Below are 27,573 nucleotides of genomic sequence, written 5' to 3' on the forward strand. Positions count from 1 at the left end.
AACAAGTTTCATCTATATTTCTATATATAAGCAAGAAACAGAAAATAAAAAATTTTAAATACCATATCCGGTAGCAAGAAGAAATATGAAATTTCTGGGATGCAACACAAGTTCCACACAGTAAGACTTCCACACAGAAAAGTATAAAATAGAAAAATTAAAGATGAAAACAAAGGAAAGATGAAAACATTCGTGGTTTGATGACAATATTGAAAAGATTATTTCTCCCCATATTGATCTATAGATTCAATGCAATCCCAGTCAAAATCCCAACAATATTTTTTTTTAAACAAAGAATCAACTTTATTGGACATTCAAGTACAGTTTCTCTTTTTGCCCTTCCTAGTGACCTTGGCCAGTGTGAGCCCTGGAGCTGTTGCCTGATACACAGTGGAGGAGATCTTGTTGACGTAGAACAGGCCAATCCTGGAGAAGACGAAGCAGGTGGTGACGCAGACTCGGTGGATGAGGCTAGATGCAGAGAGAGCCAACAGGAGGCAGAGAAGAATCTCAGGGAAGATCTTTGCTTGGAATCTTTGCCAAAGACAAGATTTTCCAGATTACTGAAGGCAGTAAGAGAGAAGATGAAAAGGCCAGAGCCCAGCAGGGTGCCCTGGATGGTGAGTCACTCAGTGGAGGCCAGCTGAGGGCTGTACATCTGCATCTCCATGAAGAGCAGCAGTGAAGGCAGGAGGGAGGAGAGTGCGAGCGAGGCTGTCCTACAGCCATCATGTTCTGCCCTTGGGCCTAGTCAGTGCCTCAGGCCAAGAAAGAGGGGAGCCCAACCGAAGCAGTTGGCTCAAAATCCCAACAGTCTTGCAACAAGGGCAGACAACTCTTGCAAGAGGTTTGGTTGTATGGGGGCGGGGGGAGGGTAAAAAATAGGGTGATAGCTATAATAGGTCATGGGATCAAGGAAGGAGGGCTTGGTTTTTTTTTTTCTTAAGATAGGAGAAAATTAAAAATGCTTACAAAAGTGAGAAATGATTGATAATTGGTGCAAGGGGTAAAAGCCAAGCAAAGAGGAATGGATGGCTTTAGAAAGAAAAGGGAGCACCTTGTTTATAAGAATAGAAAGGGGAAGGAGGGGGTAAAAATACTAATTGGTTTGTAGATTTGGCGTGGGAATTGAATTTTCCTAGCAATATCAGAGATGCTGAAGAGTGAAATGGAATTTTGCAAAAATAAAGGGTTTTAAAAGTAGCCCTTGTGGGATGTGAGAGAATGAGTTGACAAGAGAAATGTAGTACAACTGCTGACCAGTCCCAAGAGTCTACTTGAGATTGGAAAGCATGAGTGTACAAAGACAGTGGCCAGTAAAACTGACCCAGGTGGGGTTTCAGGGTTCTGCAATGACAGGTGGGAGTGTCTAAGCTGGATTAAAAGGACACGAGGAATGGGGATGCTGGTGAGCTGGAAGGTAGGAAAGAAATCAATGAAAAGTGAATGTCCCACAGAAAACCATGTCTTTTCATCTTTCTCACTTAATTCTGTACCTTTTATAGCTTATCTCCCTCAGAGCGATGGGGATCTACAAGAGAGATGAAGAAGGCTCCTAGGGACACAGCCAGGAGTAAAAATGTCACCAGAGAAACACTGGTCCCATCAGGACAGCTTCAGCTTAAGCAACAAGGAAGCTTGACTAACAATGCCTTAAAATAAGAAGATCCAGACACAGAGCAAAGTGCAGGACTGGCTCATTCAGACAACCACTGAGGACCCGGGTTCTTTCCATCCCTCACCTTGTCCTCAGACGACCTCCCTTGTGGTACCACATGACCATGTCTCAGTCAACTCTGTGTGCACAGTGTCCAACACATAGCAGGTTCTCCAAGTGTCCTTGGAAAATGAATGAATGAGTGAATGGGTTTATTTCATGGTTTTTCATAGACTTAGAAGTCCCATCAGACTGACAAAGTAAGGATTTTAAAGCCTTGGTTCATATCCTCAGAAACCCCTGGACACAAAGATGATGGACTCCCTCAGAAAATTGTCTAAGTCTAGGCAAACCATAATCCTGTGGCCTGGGTCACAACGGGGCTTGGGAAGGAGCCAAACCGGTCTCTTTAAGTAGATGTCTTCCATCTCCTGAGCTCCCTCCTGTTATGAATCCCCCTTGTGCACCAGCCCCAACCCTTGGATCCCCAGCAAGCCCCCTCCTTCTCATGTCCTGGAGCAAGTGTATTATTATGTCCTCATCTGTTCACACCTGCCTGTCCACCTGTACTGAAGGTCTCCAGAGCACAGGGGCTGCAGCTCATACATCACTTCTTATTTTACACACCTTACTGACCTCTGCACTTGAGTCTGGACTCCCTGATGATCTCCCTGGTGACCTTAAGTGAAGCCTCGTTGAAGTCAAGTCTCATAATTTATAAAATTTTCCCTACAGTCCCATCCAGCTCACAACTCTGGTTCTTTTTTGAATAGTTTTTTGTGGCCCTTTTAAAGACAGAAGGGGCGCCTGGGTGGCTCAGTCGGTTAAGCGTCCAACTCTTGATTTCGGCCCCAGGTCATGATTTCATAGTTCATAAGTTCAAACCCTGTGTCAGGCTCTGAGCTGACATCGTGGAGCCTGCTTGGGATGCTCTCTCCCTCTCTCTCTGTCCCTCCCCCGCTCATGCGCACTCTCTCAAAATAAATGAACTTTATAAAGATGAATAAAGATATAATGAAAAACAGAAAACACGATTGCCAAGTAGCATAGCATTGATTTTGATAGAAAAGATTACAGGAAAAATTCAAAAGAGTATAATGAGGGACTAACAGTGAGAAAGGGAGGAAACACCAGAGGCAAGGGAGGGGGCTCAAGCCAAGGTGATAAATGTCCTTAGCCTGGCAGCTCCATGGATGTTGTACGCAGAAGCCAGAAACCCACGAGGCTTCTTGGAACCAGAACTCCAAGTGCAGGGCTATGAAATTGTGGGGGCCAGTGGAGATGAACCCTGGACAAAGTGTCTTATTGGCCCAACTCCTTAGTGGGCCAATAGAAACCTAATCTGAACTGAGTATAATGTAATGTTCTCTAATAACCACATTACAAAAAGTAAAAAGAAACGGGTGAGATTAATTTCAATGTTTTAGTTAACTCAGTTTATCAGAAACATTAAAAACTTATTACGTATTGAAATGATCAACTATTAATAAGGTACTTTACATTCTTTCACACTAAGACTTTAACATTTAGTGTGTATTTTACTTTTAATCTCTATTCGAACTAGCCGTATATCAAGTGCTCAATAGCCATGTGGATAGCCCATGTCTACACGATGTGGAATTTGAGATGCAAGGGTTCAGCCATACACTAAATGTCAGGCACAGTTATAGATTCTGAGGATAAATCATGAAAGGCCCCTTTTCTCATGAAATTGACATTTCCATGGGAGACACAGGGCATGGACAGATTTCCTTTTAAGTTTACTTCAGCTGGTAACAAGTGCTGTGAAAAAGGGGAAACAGAGTAACCTGACAGAAAGCAACTCAAGAGGAAAAGGTAGAAACAACTTCAGATAAAACAGGCAGAGGGTCAGAAGGTGAAATCCGAGCACAGATCTGCAAAAGCAAAAAGGAGCCAGTCAAGTGAAGACATGAGCGTGAGGCATTCCAAGCCAACGAGTCAGTGCAAATGCCCTGCGGTCAGGATGAACTTGTCTAGGCTTGCGCAGCAGAAAGAAAGCCAATGTGGCAGGAGTGTTGGAATGAAGGAAATAGTGATAAGGGAGACTTCAGGGAGGCAGGTAGCCAGCGACCAGACCATGTGGGGCAGTAGCTCTCAATTCTGACTGCAATAGAGAAACAGCTCTACAGCTTGTAGAAAATATTCATGCCCAGCTGCCCATGTGCTCACTTTGAGGTTCCTATTCAATTAGTCTATGGAAATCCAAGAATCAGGACTTTTAAAAACCACTCCAGGTGATTCTAAAGTGTAGGCAGTGTTGAGAGCCACTGAGGTACCATCCAGAAGAAGGTTTGCATTTATTTTAAATGCAGTAGGAAGGCATCGATGGGTTTAGGGAAAGGTGTGACGTGATCTGATTGGCCTTTTAAGGGCTGGTGCTTTGTGGAAAACAAACTATAGAGAGGTGACAGCAGAGGCAGGAGCCCTAGTTAGGTCCTACCAGTGAGAGAGAGTACGGAGAATCAGGACGTATACTGCGCACAGGCTGAGGAAGGGCGCTGCTCCTCAGAAAGGTGAAAGGGGACATTTACTCTGAACCTTCACATTACATTTGCAAGGTGGACTTAGTTTGGTGAGACCTTTTAATGCTCCCTTGGAAATCTAATCTATGCGTGGGCCCCAGAGCTGACCTTACAGCACCGTTGCTGGCTCCCTCTGTTCCTCCACTCCCCCAAGGCTCTTTTGACCCTATCTCTGCTGCATTTGAAGGACACAGGACCGGGCCGTTGGTCAGTGCTGGGCCAATAAGGGAACGCTGTCATAAAGCTGGAGAAGCTGGGAGGCTGTGTGCTCAGGGCACCCTGGAACTGTCCGCTGCCACATTTCCTCCATGAAGAGTGAGCATGACACAGACACACAGAGAACCACAGAGAGAAACCTCCTAGAGGCCTTGGAACCCCCTGCTTCCGGCTGTTCCTGAGGACCAGCCATGAGCCTGCCCTTCCTGAGGCTACGGGAGTGACTCTTAAGGAGGTGAAATTCACACGGCATAAAAGCAACCACTTTAAAGTGTACAATTTAAGGACCCCTGGGTGGCTCAGTCCACGGAGTGTCCCGATTCTTGATTTTGGCTCAGGTCATGATCCTATGGGCCCGAGGTTGAGCTCCGTGCTGAGCACGGAGACTGCTTAAGATTCTCTCCCTCTGCCTCTCTACCCAACTCGCACATACTCTCTCAAAAAGGAAGGAAGGAAGGGAAAGAGGGAGGGAAAGAGAGAGAGAGAGAGAGAGAGAGAGAAGGAAAGAAAGAGAAAAAGAAAGAGAAAGGAAGAAAAGAAAAAGAAAAGAAAGAACAATTTAGTGGCATTTAGCACACTTACAGTGTTGTGCAACCACTACTGCTCATTCCAAACACACTTGCATCATCCCAAGAGAAAACCCCATACCATTAAGCAGTCACTCTCTATCCTCCCTGCTGCCCCCTAGCAACCACTAGTCTGTTTTCTGCCTCTATGGATTTACCTGTTGTGGACATTTCCTATAAACAGACCTACAACATGTTGACTTTTGTCTCTGGCTTCTTCACTGAGCATAAGGTCTTCAAGTTTCATCCTTGAAGCCTGTATCAGAATTTCATTTTGTGGCTGGACCATATTCCATGGTATGCCTATACCACATTTGGTTTATCCAGTCACCCACTGGTGGACGTTTGAGTCGTCCCCACCTTTTGGCTACTGTGGGTAGTGCTGCCACGAGTGTGCACGTGCAAGTTTTTGAATCTATTTTCATTTGGGGGATGGGCATACACTTTGGGCTAGAATTGCTGAGTCATACAGGAATTCTTTTCAACTTTTTGAGGAACCACCAATAGTATCTTCTTTTTACTGAAAGTTGCACACATCGTATTACTGTCACTTTCATCAAGAAGAGTCCTGCTGTTAGGGGCTCAAACCAGATTTCTGGTCCGCTCAGCAATTCCTTTGGAAATACCTGGTCCAACCCACCCAAACAGCAGGAGCAGGACAGGACAGGGCCAGTTATATCGCCTTGTCCTGATTCGCCCCGAGCTCTACCCTACCTGCCCCCTCTTTACCACCCCGTCCCACTGGCTCCAAGGACACTCATCCTCCCCTCTGTGCTGGCTCAGGCTCCTGGCCCTTCTTGGCTTCTAGCTGTCCCCACTAACTGCCACACCCATTTCCATCTCTGTGTGTCCTCCTCTGTCTCCACAGCATACCTCTTACCTGCAGCCCATCCCAGGTCCCCATAAAGCCTTCCACCCCTGCCCTATGGCCCCTGGTGCTCCCATCCTCCTGGGCACACCCATAGCTCTTACCAAAGGCTTCTGCCCCATTTAGCCCCTGGCTTTGCTGTTTCTGCCTACCATCCCTATAATCTCAGGTGTCTGACAGTGACCCCTCCCACCCCTTTCTCTGCGGGCCCCACAGCCTACAGGAGGGTAGGCACCCGGCATAGCACATACAGATGGCTGAAATGAAGCAGGAAACTGACGGATGCAATAAACCTCCACCTCGGAAGCACAGGTCTGATCATGGTAAAGTCCTGCCCCTTTATGGCCTTTGTAAAACAGAAATGATATTTTTCAGTGCATACTACTCATAGGCAGAGGTGCTTCAAGAATCCAAGGTGATAAAAGGCAAAGACAGTAAATAGTTGTTTTTGAGCACATTTTACAAATGAGACATAGGGGCTGAAAGATGAGGAAACTACCCGAGGTCAACTTGCTGTCAGTGCTAATGTTAGGTTTGGGTCCAGACCAGGCTAACTCCAAATTCCAGATTCCATTTACCACATGAAGCTGAAATTGCAACATATTCGACTCTATACTAACAAGATGGCAGGGAAAGAATTACATTCATTAATTAACATTGTACCTCCTACAGGAAAGTACACACTAGTGGAAGTATTTTGAAGATCAAGTTGAAAGCTCCTAAAAGTGTTCTTACGACTTGATCTTGATGAATTTCTTTTCAGGAAATCAGTTTTGTAATAGAAAAAGGTGCATGCCCAGGGGATACATTGCTGCATTATTTGTAACAGCAATTCATTGGGAGTAATCTCAACGTCCAAACATAGGAGCCTACTTAAGAAGACCATGGTGTGGAGTCAAAGGACTAATGTAGAGCAATGGTTCTCAACTGGAAAGAATTTTTCCCCGCCCAGGGACATTTGGCAGTGTCTGAAGACATTTTTGGTGGTCCTAATGGGAGAGAGGGAAGGGAATGAGTTCTATAGGTACCTAAGGGCACCCCTCTAGCCAGAGGAGTGGCTAAACTGGCCACAATGCATAGGACAGGCCCCCAAATGTCAATAGGGCAGAGGTTGAGAAACTCTGTTATACAGAAATCATGATTGATATGAAGACTCTATTTTATGTTAAGAGAAAAAAATAGAAATCTAAACTTGGAGTACACCATGATTTTCATCATGGAATACTATCTTGCATAGCAGGGAACACTACGTGAAAAGATGGAAAACAGAAAAACTACTTTGGCAGAAATAGAGATAAATCTTACTCTCCGGAAGGTTCTCTTGAGCCATGTCACGTTATTTTTTGCACTAAGCAAATGTCGGAAAAAAACACTGAAGCACAACTTGCTACACACAGCAGTTGCAGTCATTATTATCTAGATCTAACATTGTTTAGAGCACATGTTTTGTGCTTCAACACTTTTGGAAAGAAGGGAGGGTTTTTAACGAAAGCCATGTGAACAGATTGGATCAAAAGTGATATTTTTAGAAAATCACCCAAATGTTGTAATCCACTGTTTGATCTGGACTCCTTCTGATGCAAGGGACAGAGACCAAACTGAAACTAGTTTACACCCAAAAGAGAAATACGTTGGTACATGTGACACAGAAAAAGGACATAGGTCTGTCAGGAGGTCAGATGGATCCAAGAGCTCAAACCATGTTATCTTCAACCCAGGATGCTCTGATGAGTCCGTCTTTCACTCTCAAGCTACCACCACGTATCCATTCTCTGAGTGTGGCCCTCATCCTCTACTGCATACAACCTCCTCGTGGAGATGGGGGACAGGAGAGGCACATCAGGCCCTGGGCTTAACATCATTCTGAGTGTCCATCTAGGAGTCCAGAACAAGAGAAAATTATCTCCGCTTCATCAGAGAAAGACCTCAAGGAAAGTTTCTGGCTGGCTTTGTTTGGGCCACACACTTATCCATTGTCTACTTGTCAGGGTTCAATGTGGTTAACAGAGAGTAAGAGCAGAACTGGAAGGAAAGGGGGTTAGACAAAAACAACAAATGTCCACTATCCCTATGAATTGGCAAACATTTGGGTATTTGAAAACATCTGGTGACACAGACATAGGAGTGAGGTAGGAGGTCACAGTCCAAAAGATACAAAATGTTTTGGGTTCCACATTATCAAACCATAACATTGTGGTGGATTGCCCTTTTCTGCAACAAAACATGTAGGATTGTGGAATCATAGAGCTGAAAGTGGCCTTAAAGAGTGTCTTGATCAGGGGTGCCTGGTTTAGCATCTGACTTTGGCTCAGGTCATGATCTCATAGTTCATGGGCTCGAACCCCGTGTCAGGCTCTGTGCTGACAGCGCAGAGCCTGGAGCCTGCTTTGGATTCTGTGTCTCCCTCTCTCTCTTCCCCTCCCCTCCTCATGCTCTGTCTCTCTCAAAAATAAAAAAAAACTTAAAAAAAATTTTTTTAAGGAGTGTCTTGATCAACCACTTCATTCTTGCAGATATAAGGTAACCTAATAAACACATCTTTTTCTAGAAGCCTACAGCATCCTAGTTGTAGGTTAGGGTCTGGACACCTGGAAGAGAGGGAGAAGCCATCCTTGTCATCCAGGTTAGACCTCCATGGTGAAACAGCACAATGAAGGTGAACTTTGGCCTTGAAGGATATTCATTGAACTGGATCTCAGGATAGACCCAGTGAATCAACTGAAAAAGACATTGTTTAAAGCAATGGCTTTCAAAGCTTTTTTGATGTAAACTCAACAACAACAAAAAATACGTTTTACATTGCACTTCTGCATACATATAACACATACACATACATAATAGAGACAGTAGTTTGATGAAACTTAGCCTTATTGTACGTGATGCAATCTGATACTCTTCACCCCATTCTATTTTATTTCATGTTTTAAAATACATCTTTGATCACCCATGAAAATGCTTTCAAGTCAAGACCCATTAATTATTTGAGACCAGCTATTAGGAACATTTATTAAGAGAGGAAAAATGAGGCAGCTCTCCCTGCCCACGGGTCCTGTCCCTATGCTTTAATAAAATCACCTTTTTGGGGTGCCTGGGTGGCTCAGTTGGTTAAGAGTCTGACTCTTGATTTCAGCTCAGGTCATGATCTCGCAGTTCATGAATTTGAGCCCTGCATTGGGCTCTGCTGATGAGGCAGGGCCTGTTTGGAGTTCTGTCTCCCTCTCTCTCTGTCCCACCCCTGCTTGCTCTCCATCTCTCTCAAAATAAAATAAGCTTTAAAGAGAGAGAGAGAGAGAGAGAGAGAGAGGGGAAAAATGAGAAGACATGAATAGACATTTTTCCAAAGAAGACATACAGATAGCCAATGGAGACATGAAAAGATGCTCAGTATCATTGATCATCAGGGAAATGCCAATCAAAACCACAATGAAATAATAGCTCACACATGTCAGAATGGCTAATAACAACGCCAGAACCAACAGGTGTTAGCAAGGATGTGGGGAAAGGAGAATCCCCTTGTGGTGGGAATGCAAATGGGTGCAGCCACAATGGAAAACAGTATGAAATTTCCTCAAAAAGTTAAAAATAGAACTACCCTACCATAAAGCAATTGCAGTACTGGATATTTATCCAAAGAGTACAAAAACACTAATTCAATGGGATACATGCGCCCTGATCTTTATAGCAGCATTATCTACAATAGTCAAATTATGGAAACAGCCCAGGGTCCATCGACTGATGAATGAATAAAGAAGAGGCCTTACATGCGCACGCGCACACGCACACACACGCACACACACACAATGAAATATTATTCAGCCATTAAAAAAGAATGAAATCTTGCCACTTGCAACAATGTGAATGGAGCTAGAGAATATTATGCTAAGTTCGATAAGTCAGTCAGAGAAAGACAAATACGATGATTTCACTCATATGTAGAATTTAAGAAACAAATGAGGAAAGAGGAAAAAAAGAGGGGGTACAAACCAAGAAACAGACTCTTAACTATAATAGAGAATGAACTCATGGTTCCTGGAGGGGAGCAGGGTGGGGGGATGGGTGAAATAGGTGATAGGGATTAAGAAGTGTACTTGATGTGATGAGTACTGGGTGTTGTATGGAAGTGTTGAATCACTATATTATATACCTGAAACTGATATTACACTGTATGTTAACTAGTTGGAATTTAAATACAAACATTAAAAAAGAGAGAGAGAGAGAGGCTTAACAGATATTATCAACAAGCTTCCCTTAGTCTTACATGTGGCTAGTACTTGAAGTTTCCACCACTAGACTCACCACTGGGGACTGAGGCATCTTTAGAAATCCCCACTGAAATGAAAATAACTTAATCTGGAGAGATAACAAATAACATCCTGAGACCTATGGGGTGCTCTTCTACAGGATCACACGGAGAACTGTAAGAGTGATAATGGTAGCCTCATCTGGAGAAGAAAAGTGCTGATGGGACCTGGGCATTAGCAGTTGCCAAGAAAAGCTGAAAGTAATGTGGACACTCATTCATTCATTCATTCATTCATTTCAGAGCTGCTTAAATAAATTACTTGAGCCTCTGTTTCCTTGTTATAAAACAGGGCTGAGGTGCCTGGGTGGCTCAGTCGGTTAAGCATCTGACTCTTGGTTTCAGCACAGGTCATGATCTCACAGTTCCAGCCCCGCATCAGGATCTGCGCTGACAGTGCAGAGCCTGCTTGGAATTCTCTCTCTCTGCCCCCACTCCTGCTTGCTCGCTCGCTCTCTCTCTCAAAATAAATAAATAAACTTAAAAAAAAACAGGTCTAAAATTGTCACATGCCATAAAACTACTGTGCCTGGAGATAGTCATATACATGCTTTATGTGATGCTCCCAGGAGGGCCAGGCACCTAGAAGGAGTCTATGGTAAAATGTCTCATCGTGCCCAACTGTTGGCTCCCTTCCTTGAAAATTGATCATACATCCCACCGTTGCCTTCCTGCAGGTGGAGCTCACAGTCTCCACCTAAGTCAGGTTGGGCCGCATGACGTGGCTTGGGACAATGAGATGTGAACGGGAAGGACAGAAGCCTTAAAGACAATGGGAATTTCTTCCAGTTCTCTCTCACTCTTTCCTACAGCCATGGCTCATCTCAAATCAGGGCACCCCTTCAGCAGGGTTCCTAGAAGAGAAGACACATGGGGCAGAGCCAGAGTGGCCTTCATGACACAGAAACAAACCTATGTTTTATAAGCCACTGAGATTTGGGAATTACATGTTACCACAGCAGAACTGTCCCTACAGAGAGAGACCCACAAGCAGAAGGAGAAACAGGAGGAAGAGAAGAGGACGATGTGGAACAGCAGGAGGAGAGGAGGAGACATTTTTGAGTACCTACTGGTGCTTCGAACCACGTTAATGTCTGTGAGACATAGAAGATCAAGGTCTGGGTATACATGCTGCCCTCTAGAAGTTTCAAATCTAGTTAGAGTAGAGCCATGGACAAATGAAATGGCCTAGCCACAGGGACAGCAGAATTTAAGGGCCAAGCATGCTCCAGACCTAAGTCCGGAATAATGCCAGGTGTGGGGGGCTGTTAGTGGTGTGGACTGAACTTAAAGAACTTGAGTGAGCTTGAAGGACGCCATAGCACACATATGCAGAGCATAGCCTACAACGGCCTGAGTGATGGGCACAGAGCACAGGAGGGAGGGCATCTCAAGGAAAGAGGCGATGGCTGAGGAAGACATTCTCACCTTAAGGAGTCCATGACTTCTTCTAGGGGTCATCTACCTCTTTGCCAGGATTACACAGAGCTCACTGGCCCATCTGTCTGTTTGGCAGGTGAAAGGATTAATTAAAGAAATTAATCAGAGGCCCAAAGATGCAGGCAGATACACAGACACACGGAACTCTGAAGACTCCGCCATGCAGAGTAGGTGGGTATTCACAGCAGCTGCTGGTCACCCGAGAGGTGAGGCAGGCTGGGGCTGTGGGGTTCTGACAAAGGGTGTGTTTGGTTTTGGTTGTGGCCCCAAACACCCACCCAGTATAACTGCATTTCTGGTCAGTGGGCCCAGACTTTCATTTCTGCAGCATCTCCATGATTTCCTGAGAAAGCCGAACCTTGCGGCCTGAGTTTACTGCATGCAACAAATGACAGATGAGAGTTCTGCAGAACTGAGATGCAAGCAAATGCTGACCTCTGTTCTCTAAAGAGTGCCTCCCTTTGCTCTTTCCTCTGGAATTTCCCATATGCTGTGCTGACCTTCGTCAAAGGAGAGTAGTCTTTTAAAGATTTAGACTTGCCCTGACCTGCTCATGGAGGGATTTGTGCCAGTTACCAGGTACAGACATCCATACAACACAATGAGAGTTTTGTTTCAATGAGAAAATTGGCCTGAAGGAAAAATAAAGTAGGCAAAAGAGATAAAGCAAAGGAGTAAGACACAATGCTAGGTAGAGAGAGGACCACAAATTTGACAGTACGCTCCCCAGGGCAAATACAGAGGATAACATTAGTTACAAGTTTCCTGGCTTCTAAAAGATAAAAATAGGTGCCTAGATGAAGCATAGCTTATGCTGGTACTGAAATCAGGGAGAATCTTCTCCCTGCCCCAAAGGTAGTTGTTTGGAATGAATTCCACCTTCAAGAATGACCCATAATGGGCTAAATGGGTAAGCAGCATTAAGGAATCTACTCCTGAAATCATTGTTGCACTATATGCTAACTAATTTGGATATATATTAAGAAAATAAAATTAAAAACAGTATCCAAAAAATAGTAATAATAAAAAGAATGACCCATAATGAATACAACAGCAGGTTTCAAGGGGCTATCCTTCAGTATAGATTAATGGCACAGGCCAAAGTTCAAATCATCAGACTGAATTATTTGAAAGACCAGGACATTGCAGTCCAAGCCTACAGACACCTGATGGTAGCCTTTGACCCAAGAATAATATTTAGAATATAGAGAAACAGACGAATGGTTTATCCTTCAAGTAATCCTCCATAAACATTTCTTAAAAATGAGCTACTGAAAAGAAGATAGCTGCAGAGTTTGAAGTTATACTATCAGGCAAAAGCTTTATTTTTCCTCTTAAAGGACGGCTGAATATGCTCTGGCCATAAGCCAAGTGGAGGATGGAGCCAGTGTCCTCTTTTGCCAAGTTATGGAGCCTAATCAGGATTCGAGCCAGCATAAAAATCCACTGAACCCCTACCCAGAACAGGGCCAAGACCAGCAGCAAAGTTTCCCACAGGAATTGGTTCTGCATCTCTTCCAACCTGTGGCAAGGTCCCAAAAGCTAAATGTCATAGAGAGTGACCACTAGCACATTAGCCTAGGAAATGTTCAAAACAGCCATTACCAATTGCTCACGAAGACCACAAAACATTTAATGAAGTGCCCAGGACACTTAGAACCTTAATACCAGCTCGTGGATTTAAAAAACAAACAAACAAACAAGAAACACTGCAGGATCTAACTAAAATGAGCTACACACGCAGTTATCTTTACAAGACATTAAAAAAAAAAAATGAGAACGCTAGCGTGAGAAAGAAGGGGGAAGAATATACCAATGCTAAAATGAAAAAAAGGTTTGGACATCACTATGAATTATTGTCTATGAAAATAGACACTTGTCACCACAAAGTCTTCTGATGACGTGAAAAGAAAGTTCTAAGGAATTCTCACTTGTCCCTCCCCCCTCCCTTGCTCAACTGTCCACAGCTCACTCAACTCACCAAACACCCTGAGGGTCTGTCTCACTTTTTCCTTTCCACACAGGCATCATACTGACAGTTGGGCCTTTCCAAACCTGCCACTGGCAATTTAAATTAAACTGATCATGGATCAATTAATTCTGATTCATTCCTGATGCCAAGAAACTATGACATTGCCCCCAACAGAAATCACAATCCTCATCTACCAAGCTGGCCTCATCCCACAGGCAAGTGAAGGAACTAAGTTTCTCCTGTTATTCATCTGGAGCAACAAATTTGAAACCAAATTTAATTTAACTCAAACTAGCCTTAAGTGAGGAGGATAAGTTTATACATGTTTGATTCCTCATGACACCTAGTATTGTGTGTACTGTAGGAGCTCGATAATTGCTGAATTGGGGAGCACTTTATTCCAGCTGCTATGCTTGAAGCTTTACATCATTTATTTCACACATACATTTTGTTGTTCTGACAATTCTACAAAAAGTAGCACTACCCCCATTTTAAAGATGGGAAAACAGAGGCACTGGCAAATCCCTGGACTCATCCAAGACAGTATAGTTAGTACGCAGCAGAGTGGACTCTGACCACCCAATGCTAAATCCTAGGCCCTTTCCATTCCACCAAGCTGTCTCCCTGAAACCACTTCATGAAAGCTAGTGATTGCTACACCAATGACAGAAGTCGTAAGTGGGCAAAACTTGGCTCAATATCATGTAAACTTTCTCACAGTTACAAAATCCAGCAACAGAACCAGCCATGAGGTAGTGGATGCTTCATCACAGAAATGACTTTTCTGAGATAATAGAGAGGGGGATCACCACTTTGCATGAACTGCTGAACTAGATGACCTCAATATCTGAGATCAAAAAACAAAGACTGAAAGTCAGATTCTGAGAAATGAAGCAAAGTTGAATTCCAGGATCCTTTCCTAAGCACCTTATATAGGAGACACTGTGTTTCAGGAGGTACAGAGATGAAAAGACACAATTCCCAATGTAATTTGAGCTGGGTATTGAAGAAAAATGGGATTTTAAAAAATGGGAGTGGGAAAATGTTGAACGTTATGCCTAGTCCCAAATGAAGGGAATAAGATAATTCGGCACAGGATGATAAGAAAGTATAGAAGATGTTTAGGGATAGTCATATGTGCAATTTAAGAAACAAAACAGATGAACATGGGGGAAAAAAGAGAGACAAGCCATAAAACAGACTCTTAACTACAGAGAACACATCGAGGGTTGCTGGAGGGGAGGTGGGCAGGGGAAAGGGCTAAATGTATGATGGGTATTAAAGGGGGTACTTGTTGTAATGTGCACTAGATGTTTTATGTAAGTGATAAATCACTAATTTCTACTCCTGAAACTATATGTTAACTAAGTAGAATTTCAATAGAAGCTTGAAAAAAAAAAGAAAGAAAGAAAAGGAAAATGTTTACAGAAATAGTATATCATGGAAAGTAGTGGGAGAGAGGAAGCACAGAAGGGTAATATGAGGCCAGATTATAGAGGGCATTGAATGGGTAAGGAATCTGGATTTTAGTTGCTTGGAATTAAGAGCCGTTGAGGCTTTTGAACAAGGGAATGATTTATTCACGGCTGGGGCTTAAATCAATCAAGGTGAATACTCAATAAAATATTAACAAATATAATCCAACAATGTATAAAAAGAATTGTATACCATGATCCAGCAGAATTTATCCCAGGTATGCAAGGCTGGTTCAACATCCAAAAGTCAATGTGACCCACATCACCAGGCTAAAGAAGTAAAATCATATAGTCATATTAATTGATTCAGAAAAGGCATTTGACAGAATCCAACACCCATTTGTGGTTTTAAAAAAAGGAAACGCTCAGCAAACTAGGAATAGAGGGCAACTTCATCAACCTGATATACAACATCTACAAGAAACCTACAGCTAACATCACATTTAATGGGGATAAATGGGTTGCTTTCCCCCTAAGATCAGTAACAACGCAGAGATGTGCCCCCTCATCTCTCCTCTTCACAATCACACTGGAAGTCTAGCTACTGCAGTAAGAAAAGAAAATAATAAGTATACAGATGGGGTAAAAAAAAAAAAAAAAGAAATGAAACGATCTTCATTCACAGTTAGCAAGACTGCCTATCAGATCTGGCACCCAGTATAAGACGGACTCTTACTAATTTGGTAACATAATTTCAAATTAAGAAGTTGGAACTCTTTTTTCAAGTTCATCCTAGAGCCCAACCAGAGCCCACATTAAAAAAAAAAAAAAAAACGAGAAACAAACAAAACCAAACTCCCAGTTTAAATAGAAAACTTGAACTGAATTGATATGGATCCTAAGACACATAGATGAAAACTGAGAGATTTCACTAGATCTCAGATACCAAGTCATCTGTTCTGTTTAGGCCACCTCAGTAGCCCTCTTCTTCTCCTCCTCTGCCCCAGAAACTGACTTCTGTTTTGGAGGGTAGGGCATAATGTGATTGCTGTGTACTAACAAGTTGCTTTATGGTGGCAATGTATATATTTCATCTTCTGCCAGGCTCAGCCCAAGCAATTAGCATAACACTAGAAACAAAAATGGCCACAAGTACAATCCAACATTTCCATATTTCCATGACGGTTTCCTAGTGAATATGTCCTTCTATAACTATCAAACTAGAGTAGAAAAACATCGGAACAATTCAATCAGTGAGAATGTAGTTGGGTACGGTGTGTAAGAATCAACAGAAAAAAAGAAAGTTTAAGACAAGTATAGTGTGAATGAATTCTTCTTACTATATTCATGCAAGGGGATATTATAAAGTGGTGAAAGTGAGCAGGTTGCAACTATACACGTGATCATGGAAAAATATTCCTGATATCATGTCAAACAAGAAAAGCAAGGCCAGAAAGAATATAGTTTAATTTCATTTCAATAAAGTTCAGAAACAAGCAAACTAATTTTTTGTTTAGCTTTATATACACAGAAACTCAGGCTAATGGCTACCTGTAGGGGGACCAGAGGGGCTGGATTATACTAGAAAAAGATACATAGAGGTGTGTGGAGTGTTGGCTATTTCGTTATACAGACATTCACTTTATAACAAACTATATATACAGATGCACTTTATGCACTTTTTCAGTGTATATTTCACAGTAAAAGTGTCTAAAACATAGTCCATAAAAAGACAAGTATAATGTGGTTAAAAAGAAAAAGTAGAAGATTTCAGCCAGACAAAGCTGAGTTTTGAGTCTTGCACCATCACTTCCAGCCATGTGACCAGCAAGTTTCTCGATCTCTCAGAGCCCTCAATGTTGTCACTTTTGCAATGAGAATGATAATAATATCTACCTAATGTTCTGGCAATGAAATATGAAGATACACATGAACTTGATTGGCTACCAATGGCTAAACAAATGTTTGGTTTGGTTATCCAGTTAGTGAGTTCAAGCCTACCCATGAGAGCAGTAAGTGTCCAAAGCAGATGGGAGTATAGGCAGTGTGAAGAGCAGAGAGAGAACCCTGAGGGCTGGGGTGGACAACAGAGGCATCCCAAAGGACTTAGAATTCCAGGTGAATCTTAAAGGGTTCACTTCAAATAATTATTAGATAAGAGAATGAATGCAAAGCCTGGAGAAACAAAAGAACAAATTGTAATGTCCAAGATATATTCTAGAGGCAGTGAGTAGACCACAGATTAAAATTAAAGATGGCCCTTGACTCTGCAAAAATTCCCATTTAAATGAGTTTTCTCCTTCTGGGTGCCCATATGAACACTCAAGACATTTTCTAGAGATGGGCATTTCTGTTTCCCTGGCTCTGGGAAGGCTATGTGTCTATCAAAACCACACTGTGGTTGGTTTGACCCCTGGTACTATGCTATCTCTCTGACCTATCTGTGACCCGAATATTTGGGTGTATACATTTCCTGTAGCCCCAGTGGGACAAGACAGCTCTTGCACCTGCTGACATATTTAGACACATACATTATCTCAACGGCCACTGTTCTCTCTTGATAACCACCACGTCACCTACATTGCTAACGTCAGCTTCCTCCACAAACCACAGTGCAAAAGATTCTCATGGGGTGGGGGGGAAAAAGGTGCCAAGGCATCTTTTTACTTTGGTGCTTGTGTTTTCACAATGAAGTTTTCAGATAAAAATAATGGTCAGAGGGACAAAGAGGTTTGGGGACTGGGGGATTGCCCACAAAGGTAAAGTCTGAGAGCAGGTAGAGGAGAGATGAAGAGGCAGCAGAAATTGATGGAAAGTACCCTAGAGATTTGGGCTATAGTTTCAGGCCTGTTGTTAAATCTCTCTGTGACCTTGGGCAGATCAGTCTGGTATCAGTTTTGTTGTATGAACATCTAGAGATTGGTGGATATGGCGTCTAAGAATTTTCCAGCTCTTATGTTCTAGGACCACAAATAAAAGAGATTCTTTTTTCTGTTCTGGGAAGAAATGGATCAAGTCTACCTCTTCTTTTCTGATACACCTTTATCCATCCTCCCCCTCATGACCCCTAGTGACCCAGAGAAGTAACTGGCCTCATCATTGGAGAGAGCCCATGAATAACTAGATTTGGGTGGAATCAGTAGGTCTGTTTTTCCTGTTTCTTACTCTCACTGTCCCACAAAGAAGAAAAAAAAAATCACTGCAGGAAGGTTTCTTCTATCCAATGAGGCTTTACTCTCATCGGGTGGGATTACTCAAGTCCAAGTCCCAGAAACCTCATGAGTACCACTCCTTTGCTAGACATTGACGGGATGGCCTTTTCCCTGAGGAGACAGAGCAGAATGGCAAGCTGGGAACCTCGTCTGCTGAAGAACAAGTAGGAATGAGGGTATTTAGACTGGACAGGAGCTGACTCCAGACAGGCATAATAACTGCCACAAACAGCTGGAAGGTGGAGAGAGGAAATAGGTTTGCTTGGGGCCGCCACACAGGGCAGAACCAAGGACCACCACAGGAAGCTCCAAGGGAGGCAGAAGACATCACCACTGGAAGAAGAGCCTGCCCGCAATTAGAGCATCTCATGGAGGTAGTGACGTCCCCACCCCAGCAAATGTTCTAGCCCCAAAGGCTCCATGCCATCCTTCAAGAGACCTCAGAGAGCATACACTCAGCAGAGCGAGGGACCAAGTGTCCTTTCCAAGGCTGAGATTCTCAGAATCTACCACAGTGGACTCTGAAGTTTAGTAAATGTGGTTCACCTTACTTTCTAGCTGTTTGTTTGTTTTTAATTTACTGTTTTTCCATCAATCTTTAAGGAGACAGGGAATCCCAGGCTTTTAGCTTAAAGTCTCCCTACTTTCCATCTCCTTTCCCAATCAGAAGCCCCACCAATGTAATCAGGAATAAAACATTTTAGTTAGAGATAATTAGGTACAGGTCTTGTAAAGGGAATTATCCTTATGCAAAGCAAAAATGTGGTGCTTGGATTTTTAGGATCAGACTATTATATAGAGAAAGGCCCACCCTTCTACTGTGCAGAGATTGATAAAATACAGTCACTTTTACACAGCATCTGAGTGGACCTAACACAGTACAGTGACAGGTATTCAGAACAAACTCCACCGCATCCAGAAGAACATAACACCTCAAGCATCATCCAGGGAGACAGACGGACAATGGTCCACTCTTATGCCGGTGTCATTTTCTTGACCATCTTTGGGGTCCTCAGCTTAGTTTTCCTTTCGTAAACTGTTCCCTAGTTAGCCCTCAAGACATTCCTTTTTCAGAAACTCATTATCACCAGTGTTGCCATGTCAAATTTAAACAGAGACAACCTAGCTTTCCAATGAAAGGGGACTATTTTGTTAAACTATGAGCTGCCCGTTCATTGCAATATTACACAGCCCTGAGCAAGAATCATTAAATGAAGCTGCACGTAAAGATGTCACAGCAGGGGTGCCTGGGTGGCTCAGTCAGTTAAAAGTCCGACTCTTGATTTTGGCTCAGGTCATGATCTCCTGGTACCTGAGATCAAGCCCTGCATCAGGCTCTGCACTGACAGCACAAAGTCTGCTTTGAATTCTCTCTCTCCACCCCTCCCCCATACTCGCTTGCTCTCTCTCTAAATAAACATTTAAAAAACAAAATTTTCATTAATAACTTAAAATTATTTAAGTTATTACTTGCCATGCAAACAATCATTTTAACATTATCTTTTTTTTTCCCCTTACCTTTTGAAGGCCAGTTTCCTTCCCCCAAGACATACTCATGTATAAACTGTGGCTGGTTTGGCTCATCTGATTTTTATCTGAAGCTGCCACAGCTTGTTCCGAGGGTTATATGCATGTGAGAAACTTCATAAAATGGCAACGTCTCAAGCTTCATTTTCTTAGCCAAGAAAGGTTTGTTCGCTGAACTGTCACAGTAAGTCGGGATCGTTTTTGAGCCCGGCTTTACAAGTAGGTTTTGCAACCAGGACATGGTGGAGCGGGCCTCTTAATCCAGAGTCTGCATCCTCCACCAATAGGCCATGAGCAGTGTGATCCATTTGTCTTTTGTTCCCCTTTGTTTTCAAAGAGTATTCCAGCAACATCACAGAGGATAGTTCAGCAGGAGGACAGTCAGGGAGGACAGCTAGAGATGGGCTGCCCCCATCAATGTGACAAGTACCAAGGGCAGGAGTTAGGACTGTGTCAAGGGGGTTGGAGGAAAGAGGACAGACTTTAGAGGGAAGTTGGCAGAAGACAACTTGGAAAGTCACAATCGGACTGAGAGAGAGAAAGGGGTCCCTAGGTCACCCTGAGGGCTTGGGCAGGGGTTCCAGGGGAGGATAGCTAGGCACAGGGTAGAGAAGGGGAGGATTGAATCTCAAATACCTGTGTAAGGTGTCCGTAAACATCTGGACATGTGGGTCAGAAGGTTAAAAGAAAGATGGGGTAAACAAATCGGGAAGGCAAAACATTTTGGGGCACTCACTCACAGTGATACGAAAAGACTACTATGAATCCAGGCAACTCTTAACTCGTTCATGGCTAAAGCTAGCTTTTGTTTTGTTTATTTTTACAGACCTAATTCTCTAAGGGCTAATCATAGAATCAAGGTGTGAACTAAAGCTGCCTCTTACAGCCACCACAAAGGGAAAAATGTGCAACCAACTATATCAAAAAACAAACAAAACATCCATCCCTCCTTATTCAGGGGAGCAAAACAGAGCATTCCCAAACCAACTGTGGCCAATGCCCACGCCATGTGCAGAATACCAGAGTGTTAAACATAGTACCTGCCTACAGGGGGCTACCAACATCCCTGGCATCCAATACCTGCTATCCACCAGCTGGCTAAATGGGTCAGTCCCCTGTGTATTAACGAGTCCTGAAGTATCTTTCAAAATTTAGGATCTGGTCTTGCCTTGAAGTTGCCAGGTTCTAGAAACTCTGTGATTTCTTCTTTTATTCAATTGGATCATCAAAGGGACAGGGTACATAATCATTTTTCCATTGTTTGAGCAGAACCCATTACAGCTGCTGAGAAGTGGTAATTGAGTTTATCAAACATAATTACCTCTACTCAACCAACCTCCTCCTCAGTTTGCCCTTCCCAATCAGGAAGAACTAACACCACCTTTCACAAAGGACTCTTGCATATTTGAATGGCTTCCCAGGAGTCTTTGAGTGGCATATAATTACACTTAATTTAATTTTTTTGTCATTAATCCCAGAGGCTTTGATCCAAGGTCTGTATTATTTTGATGTAAGGAAAATAAGGCTCCACCTCAAATTAAATATTTGCCTTTGTATACAGTTTGCTGTTCATTGTACAACTCATCTTCTGTTGGAGTCTCTGGTTTTCAGCAGCCACTTCTGGGTTTGGCTTCTTTTCCACTTCCTTGTGTTTCCCCATCAGGTGTCAGGTCACCAAGAGCCTGAGCACACTCAGGTTTCAGGGACACTTCCAGACCCCAAGGTCCCAGGCAGTGATACATATGGGAATCTAACATTTCTGGTATTTTCCAGGTGAGGCCAGCCATCCTCAGACCTTGAATTTAGGGGATGGGGTATTCCCATTGAAAACACAAACTGGTGGAGAAAAAAATACAGCTCTCACCAATTTGTTTCAGGTAATGTACCCAACACAAGTCCCAATCTGTCCAACTCTCCATTTTTAGACCAGCATTTATTAAGTACCTTCAATGTGAGAGTATATTATACCTGTCCCCAAGGACCTAACAATGTTGTAAAACAAAGACACTGAAAAGAGGTCAGTTATAGCAGGAGGCCATATGAAACATAGCCTATCTATAGAGGTGCCAAAAATGTTCAGAGAAACTTCAGAAAGAGAAACAAATTCCTCTTCAGCTTTTGGGCAACATCCCCCTCTCCTTGGTACTAAGCCAAGCATCTCGTTGTCCCCAACTCCCCATTATCATGATTTTTTAGGTACCGCCTGAACTTCCCCCAACTTAGATTGAAAAGTTTATCATCCAGACCCACTGACTTCCTTTTCACCCCAATTCCCAGCATCATCTCAAGAGAATTTCACATATGTGTGAATGATATCTAACATCCCAGTCTCCAGGTCCTTAACATTCTCAGCTCCAGTGACCTTCATCTCCTGTCTAGGTTGAACTGCTCATCCCCCTGGAGGTCCCACCTTCTTGATTACAACCACCCAGAACCATTTCATCTTTGACCCCAATACCCCACTTTAACCTCAATACCCCACTCCCAGGTCACAATCAATTCCTCCAGCTCTCACTCAGGTCCTCCTACCACACCTACTCTCTGACCTCACCTTGACCTCTGAGTTCCTGATTCCACCTGGTCCTCCCTATCTATCAGCATCTCCTGACTTCGCTTCCTCCCCCATCTAGCAGGGACCCTCCAGAGCCTCACTTCAACTACCTCAGCTCAATCATCTGTTTGTCTTTCTGGCAATAGCCTCAGCTACACCCTCACCACTGTCAGCAACCCCCTCCCCAACTTCTCCCCTCAGGGTCTCTTCCGACTTCCTGTTCCCCCCCCCACCCCCCCAGTCCCCAGCTCCACTCCCTTCTCTCCTGGTTGAACCAAATTCTTCTTTTGCAGAAACGTAAATTAAAATCTCTCAGCTTCCTTGCTACTACCAAGAAACCTATCTATCTACATCTGTGCTCAGCATTACCCCTTCTCAGAAGAAAAGGTATTCCTGATGCCCAGATGTACCCATTATCACTGACTGCTTTAAGGAGTTGGAGCCATCAGGAACAATTTCTCTTCTAGGATCAAAAACCTATGGGTTCTCACTCGATTCTTCACTTCTGTGAACACACTTACACCTCTTAAAAGAAAAAAAAAAATTCTGCCACCTATCCATCCCCTCACGTTCACATACAATACACTTTCCTCCCATAGCCAGGTTTCTAGGACATACAGTCTCTATTTCAGCCTCCACTTACACAACTCCAATCCACTCCCCCAAGGGGGATAATCTGGCTTCCACCTCCTCCCACACCACTGAAAACGCCTAGTCAATATCCACATTCAAGTGTGTAGTGGGCAGTTCAAACTCAACATGCCCCAAATTAAACTTCCGATCTTTGAACCCAAACCTTCTTCCCCTACGATTCCCACCATCTCAGTTGAGGGAAACAGCATGAGGAACTGATAACATAACGAGAGATTTGAAGTAATCCTTTTCTTTCTCCCATATCCCACGGCCCAATTCATCAGACATTCTGTTGGCTCTACCTTCAACATATATCCAGAATCTGACCCATTTGACCACTGCCAGTGCCACCATCCGGACTTAAGATACCATCGTCTCTTGCCTGGGTCATTGCAACAGGTTTCCCTGCTGCTACCCTACCCTCCCTATAGTCTGTTGTCAATGCAGTAGCCAGAAATTTTTTTTTATATATTTTTTAATGTTTATTCACTTTCTGAGAGAGACAGAGCGTGAGCAGGGCAGAGGCAGAGAGGGGGAGACACAGAATCCAAAGCAGGCTCCAGGCTCTGAGCTGTGAGCATAGAGCCCGACATGGGGCTTGAACTCACAGATTGTGAGATCATGACCTGAGCCGAAGTCAGACGCTTTAACCAAATGAGCCACCCAGGCACCCCAGAATTATCTTTTTAAAAGTGTAAGTTAGACTGTGTCATTCTTTGGCTCAAAAGTCCCCAGTGGCTCCTCAAAGTCAAAGTCCTCCCCACGTCTGCTAAGTCCTGAAAGAGGCCTCCACCCTACACCTTATCTCCTTGATGTTATCTCCCACTATTTTCCCCTCACTCCCTTCCCTCCAGCCATGCTGGCTTCTTCGCTATTCCTAGAACATGTCAGGCACATCCCACCTTAAGGCCTATTCACTGGCTATGCCTTTCATCTGAAATACTTTTCCCCCAGATCGTTACATGGTCAACTTTTCACCACTTTCAAGTCTTCGCTCACATGTAACTTTCTGACCACCATATTTAAAATTGCAACCTCTGTCCAACATTCCTGATTTTCCCCTTATATTTTCAGCTTTTTTTTTTTCCTTTATAGCACTTACCACCTTCTTGGCATGCTATAAAAATACTTATTTGTTATGTTCATTCTTTATTAGCTGTCTCCCCTCACTAGAATGAGATCATTTACTGATAATACCCCAAAGTCTAAGAACAGTGCCTGCCACATAGTAAGCATTCAGTAAGTATTTGTTACAAATGAATTGAATCACCAAGGTCACCAGTGAATTTCTGCCAGGTCCAAAGGGAACGTTCTAGTCTTCACCTTTTTGGATCTCTCTGCAACTGGGACACTGCTGACCACTGCATCTTCCTTGAACCTCTCTCCTTCAGTTTTCTCCCCTCTTCATCTCTGGCCACTCATCCCTGCTTATTTACAGGTTTCTCTCCCATTAAGTACGGATGGTCCTCCCAGCTCTATCTTTAATTCCCCCTCTTCCCTAGTCCTCTCACTCTCCTTAAACAAGGTCATCCACTCAAGGCTCTGACCACCACCTGAACATAGACTTACCTAAACTTCATACATTCCGACAGAACTCTCTCCCCCAAGTTTCAGAGCCATGTAGCTAGCTAATTACCAGATAATCCCAAATTCAATATGTCCAAATCTGCTCCTCTTCCAGAGTTCCCTTTCTTAGTGAGCACTACCTGCCCAACCATCAAAGCCAGAAACAGGGAGGAACCCACATCACCCCTCCCTCTCTCATGCTCCACATCAGATCATTCACCAGCCCCCTTGTTTCCACCCATACTGGTCTCACCCCTCTAGCCCACCCTCGATGCTGTCCCAACATGGTTGCTCCATCAGGTTGTTCCCCTGCTTCTCAGCCATCTACAGGGCAAATCTGAACCCTTTCAGTCAGGAATGCCAGGACTTCACATGGGTCCTCCACACCTGCCTCGTCTCTAGCCCATCCCTCCTACTCTCCACTCCAACAGCCCTGAACTCACACTCACAGACTCCCCTGAATGTGCACCCCACCAGCCTTTGCACATGCTTTCCCTCTGCTGGTAAAGTCTTCCCCTGCCTATCTCCCTCTAGACATCTCATTCTTCAAAGTTTGCTCAGGCACCAGGTCCTCCTAAGGCCTTGTCTGATTGCCCCAAGCAACCCGAAGCATTCCACCCATTCTCTGGCCACATTTTGCACATGCCTCTCTCTGCCTTGGCAATTACCTTGTAGTCTTGTAATTCTAACAACATTCCCTATTGACCTCCTAGGGTGGTTGTGAGGGTCAAGTGATAACAGGGGAAAGGCTTGACAAGCTGTAAAACCTCAAACAGATGTTAGTCATGGAAGGAGACTGGAGCCCATAGTGAGGGATTCAAGGATACAATACAATGAGATTACTACTATCACAGAGCTATACATGTGGAAACTGAGGCTCAGACCCTTCAAGCTTCACTGAGGAGCAAAGGGCAAGATGACTTGGATCCAAGCATATGCTGGTAACCGAGGAGTATTAGTCAGAGATCAAGAATAGGAAGGGGCACCTGGGTGGCTCAGTCAGTTGGGCCTCTGACTTCAGCTCAGGTCACGATCTCACAGTTCGTGAGTTCAAGCCCTGTGCTGGGTTCTGTGCCAACAGCTCAGAGCCTGGAGCCTGCCTCAGAGTCTGTGTCTCCCTCGCTCTCTCTGCCCCTCCCCTGCTGGTACGCGCACACTCATGTGCGCTCTGTCAGAAATAAATATTAAAAAAGAATTTTTTAAAAAAGGAAACAATCCCTTCTTGCTCATTTGTTTATTAAACAAAGACAGTGTAACACAAGGAATTTGTGCTTACAGAATGGGTCATGGAAAGAGTGGGGGATAAAAAGGCTCCAGGCTGGGCTGTCAGACAGGATGATCAGAATCTCGCCATGCAACCTGCCTGCCAAGGGAGCTCCCACCTCTGCCGTCATCAGGATGACAGAGAACCGAAGACCATCACACAGAATTATTGAAGTCAAGAACACACCATCTAACCTCCAACCCCAGGACCAGGGAGGCACTGCCACCCCACCAATGTGCCAAGACCACTCTTGGAGGTTGTGGCTGAACGTCAAGTCACGACTGCAGGAACATCCACACCCCAAAACCACGCTGGTTCCCAGCAAGAGCCAGAACAGAGTGAAGATGGCCTCCCCTCCACTTTGACGTCCAGAGAGTGCATTAGTGCCCTACGGACAGAAACTACTTTAAATCCAGAACCCTCGGAGCAGGGGAATCCGGGAAATGCCATTGTTAGCTTTCCAGCCCCTCAGGTACAGGAAGGCACAGGGAAGGAGTTGGAAATGGATGCCAAGTGCCCATCTACCACATCCACCAGACAGCACGGGGAGGGAAATGCAATAAATGATACATATCTTATTATGGCGAAGTTCCTCCCAGGGGAGACAAAGTGATTGTTTGCCTGTTGGTTGTTTGTTTTAGAACAAAGAACTAAAGGACATCGGAGTTCCTGGGGAAAAGATAAAGTTTTTCCTACTCTGAACTGCTGAAAGCCATTTCTCACGTGGTGGCATTCCTTAGTGGACATCGTGTGATGTTATACGTGCAGTGTCTTCAATGAAAGCTTTAGAGCATTCTAAAGCAGGGGAGCATTCATGGCTGGTCCTCAAAGCGGCTTTTGCTAAAATGCAAAGGCAGGACATGAACATGGATGAGGACCTTGCTTGTCCCCGTATCTGTCACTAGATTGCCCCCTCGGTCGGCCCCTTTCAAACCACGCTGCTCAGAGCCTGTGGTTTGCAGAGGCCTGGGGACCGCAAGTTCTTGCCACTAGAGCAGCCAGAGTTTTATCTTCTTGTCTCGAGTCCACATAAAACAAGTCCTTTGAAAACAAGGATTTAATTGCTTTTTAAAATGTTTGAAAATTAGTCTTTGACCATCTGTCATAAAAATTATTTCTTATGGTCAGCTTGTGGGAGGGGCCACACCGTGGGCAGCGTGAGCTTTGATACTGGCTCACAAGACCAGAATTCTGTTCAGCTGATCAAGACTGATTCAAAAGCTTTTGAGAGGCTGGAGACGGCCAGTTTTGATGGGGTCTTTTCCAGATAGCACAGTCGGTGCATTGTTCTCCAGCACTGCCCACAGAGCCCAGGTCCAGGCTGAGACCGCGACACAAAAGAAGTCACAAAATGTCAGGGTACAGAAGGGGCTTGGAGGTCCTCCAGCCCAGTGCCGTCACTTTACAGATGAGAAGATGGAGGTCGGGAGGGAGGGAGGGACTAGTCTGCCGCAGAGCTGGGCGGGCTCTCCCTCTCCACCAGACTCCTCCTTGTGGGTGCTCACACCTACCTTCTACTGCCACTGCTCCGTCCATGTCCTGACTGCATCTGTGACTCCCTCAGAATTGAAATGCATACCTTACAAAACTACCAGTGTTCTCCTGCACAGTGCTGAGCATTTACTAGAGATTAGGGATTCCAAGAAAACTGCTGCAAATAAATGTCTCCATCAATCATATGAGCGGCTGTCCTAAAGGGCCTGAACTGGAGAAACAAAATGCCCCTTCTGCCTTTTGCTCTTTCCCAGAAAATGATCATTGTTGTTTCTCTCCTCCTTCTTCGGCAGAACTCCCGGCCTCTATTTCCCATATAGAGCCTGCCAAATGTGGCTAGACTTTCTAC

The 27,573-nt window shown here is 44.0% G+C and overlaps 1 pseudogene; it reads right to left on the reverse strand.

The window, feature by feature from the left end:
* Positions 1-314: 314 nt before the first annotated feature.
* On the reverse strand, positions 315-27,266 carry LOC124503903 (keratinocyte-associated protein 2-like; annotated as a pseudogene).
* Between the last annotated feature and the right edge of the window lie 307 nt (positions 27,267-27,573).

The sequence above is a fragment of the Lynx rufus genome, unplaced genomic scaffold (assembly GCF_022079265.1).
Source record: "Lynx rufus isolate CCGP_SWC_20201006 ecotype Redwood Valley unplaced genomic scaffold, mLynRuf1.p SCAF_8, whole genome shotgun sequence".
Lineage (NCBI taxonomy): Eukaryota > Metazoa > Chordata > Mammalia > Carnivora > Felidae > Lynx > Lynx rufus.